Source organism: Cyphomyrmex costatus, unplaced genomic scaffold (genome assembly GCF_001594065.2).
Source record: "Cyphomyrmex costatus isolate MS0001 unplaced genomic scaffold, Ccosl1.0 scaffold241, whole genome shotgun sequence".
NCBI lineage: Eukaryota > Metazoa > Arthropoda > Insecta > Hymenoptera > Formicidae > Cyphomyrmex > Cyphomyrmex costatus.
The window spans coordinates 1-3,553 of NW_017276489.1; positions in this window are offsets into that span (position 1 = coordinate 1).

The window sequence follows — 3,553 nt, forward strand, 5'->3', positions numbered from 1 at the left end:
TCAAAGACAAATGCGATTGGATAATTCCATTGGAATTAACCGTCGGTTAGCTTAACCGACGTTAGTGAAATTGGCCCTAAGATATTGAAATAGTCCTTTTAAAATGCATTTAACATTTGTTGATATTTATAAAATTATGAAATATACAAAATTTTTACACACAGAAATCTTTTAGAATTTTTCTTGTACTTTCAAATAGAAATGTTTAAACATTAAATTTTTTACAATCGGCAATCGCTAACAAATATTGAAAAATTAAATATAAAAGAAAATATCTTTAAAAATCTATTCATTTCAAAGTAATTAAACCGAAATTCAAATTCCTATTTGAAAAAATATTTGTTTATAAATGAATCTCGTTGCAATCACAAAATTTCTTTTATGATACCATATTCCACATATATTAGAGTATTTTCAAAATTTTTCCAGATTCTTGACAGAGAAAATACAATTTTCCATTCATTTGTGAAAAACTCAAAAATTTTTTTCATATACTATTAAAGGACCCTGCACGACATTATGGAAATTGACTTTCTATTGAATTGATTACATTTTGTGTTCTCGTTATTCTGAATAAATATTTTCATGAAACCAACCACCTTGTTTTGCTAGTTTTTATGCTATAAATCCTGGATGATTCATTTAAGCTATTTTTTAAAAGTTTAGTTTCATATATCATTAATTATTATTATTAGTATAAAATTAAGAGTTCTGTATATTATTATTATTATTATATCATTATTGACAGATATGTAATAGGTAAATACATATATACTACATGTGCTGTGCGCGCGCGCGCGCGCGTGTGTGTGTGTGTGTGTATAGGGTGGCTTTATTTCGACAAAAAACTTTTTTGTGGCACCCTCCAAAACGGTTTTAATTCAAGAAAAATAAGATCTGTGTAAAACTATATCCCATCGAATACAAGAAAAACTACCCGAGTGCCCCCCGGATCCCCAAAAAAATCGATTTTTTGCTTTGTTATTTTGTGAATATCTTCTAAGTTATTAAAAATATCATAAACATTTTTTTAAACAAAAGTTGTAAATATGAACATGGAGCATTTTTTCATTTCTTTTTTTATATGACAAACGATTTTCGAAAAGAATTCAAAAAAGTGAGAAATAGAATAAAAATGTTTATAGTAATTTTCTTTATTAACTTAAACATTTTTAATTAAACAGGCACAAATGTACATATTTATGTATATACATATACATTTCATATCATTATTTGATGAAATAATAGCCATAACAATCAAAGCTAAATCTTTTAATGTTTAAATAATTCCATGTGTATTAATATGTACTATTCATGTATGTATATGCATATGTATACACCAAATTTGTAGTCATTTGAAATGCGTGCCAAATGTTATTAAACTTAAAAATACATCTAAATTATTGAAATAATATCACAATTAAATTTGGACGATTAAAACCAGTTAGAGAGATTTTAATATATTACAAATCTGTAAATAAATGTATTTATTGCAAAAAATATTACTTCGGCCGGAAGTCAACCCCAGATCTCTAGCATTCCATGCGAGATAATTTTATGAAACCGTTATATTCTATAATTAATAATTTATACAAATAATCTATATAAAATATGTTAATTATTAGATTGACACAAAATTAATGTCAGTTTTTTACTTTTTTTTACTTTTCTGATTCGATTAAAATGACAAACAACTATTGATTGATCAGAAATTGTGAATTGATTAGTTCCTATGCAATCTCTTGAGTGGTTTTTAATAGATCTGCTTCAATAATTGCTTTTAAAGTCATTGTCAATGACTGCAGACCATCCCCGATCTTTTCATTTTTACGAATGGTTTTGAAACCATCATTATATTGTCGGTTCATTTGTAGTTTCCTAACCGAATGTTTGATTAGTTCTTCGACTCATTTCTTCTCTTTTAAAACCTAGAATTTGAATTTGTATTCAAAATATTCGGAATTGCTTCTTTTCATACTTATAATAATATAATTATTATTATTATTATTCACGAAATTAACATTGATGAAACATGATTAATTGATTATACTAGCACAATTAACAAAACAAAATCTGCGCTTGAAAATAATATAAAGTATCCTTATTAGTAGAATACAAAGTTTAAAATAGTAAAAAACCGACATTATATTTGCATCAAACTAATACACTATTCAACAAAATTAAAGCATCACCAGTCCCACACTGCAAATGTAGGCAAATTTCGAAATAGACATTGTCAAAAATCATCGTTTCGAGATGCTTAAAAAAGCATTTTAAAGCTTGAGATCTGTATTTTTCAGATCAGTAATTTAAAAAACGGTCTTGCCGATATTATGAAGTACAAACGTAAATGAAGATGCATCAAATCTTTAATCAATAAAAAGGTAAAACAAAGGGCAATTCGAGTGTTACCGACAATTCTAAATATAAAGTTTTTACATTTATAATAATAAATTTAAAAATATATAATTAATAAGAATTGAATATTCGTAACCCAAGTCAAAATCTTTAATCATCAAATCTTTTATACGAAATTTATGAAGTTACACGGCGCAAATTAAACATTGTGCACAAATGTTTACATATTTCGAAAGAGTGAATTTTTACTATTGATTTGCTTTTTTTCGATCTAGGTAATTTCTACGATTTTTTTCACCGAGTTATTCAAGTTGAAATAAAAATTACTTCTTTTGCTTCTCAACGTTGAATAACTCGGTGAAAAAAATCGTAGAAATTGGAAAAAACAAATTAAAGATAAATATTCACTCTTTTAAAAGCTGTAAACCTCATTTGTGCACAATTTTTTATTCGAGCCGTGCAACTTCACAAATTTTGTATAAAATATTTAATGATTAACGATACATCTTCATTTATATTTGTGTTATTTCATGAAATATCGGCAAGACCATTTTTAAATTACTGATCTGAAAAGTAGAGATTTCACGTTTTTAAATGCTTTTTTAAACATCTCGATAGAATGGTTTTTAAATAGAGACGCTAAAAAGACATACATAAAGCTGACCAATACTTTTTTAAATAAATTTATACTTTTAAACACAATATAATTCCTGTTTTACATATAAAGCTATATAATATTTGTTATAAAAACATAAAGTTATAATATTAAGATAGACATATCGGAAAATCGGTACCTTGCATGTAACTTATACTTTATTCTTGCACAAATTGACATGAAGTATTAAATATCTCGTAAATTATGTATTAATCTTTTATTGTACCTTATTTTTTTACGCATAGAACATTGAGATAAATCAATTAATATAAAAAATACAGTTATTCCACGTCGTGTCGTTCATCCTGAATTACGGTAAGAAAGGATATTTTAACTCAAGTGATCACGTCCCGGTTATTTCGTCGCATTTTTCCTTTTTTTCTTTATGTATTTCGATTTAGTGGGACTATTATATTTTTATTTTTATATTAATATTTGTCGATGTTTTTCCAGATAAGAGTAAAATAAAAATATATTACATATATAAAAATGTTACTTTAGGTGATTATATTATATTCCTTTGTTTCTTAATTGATTAAT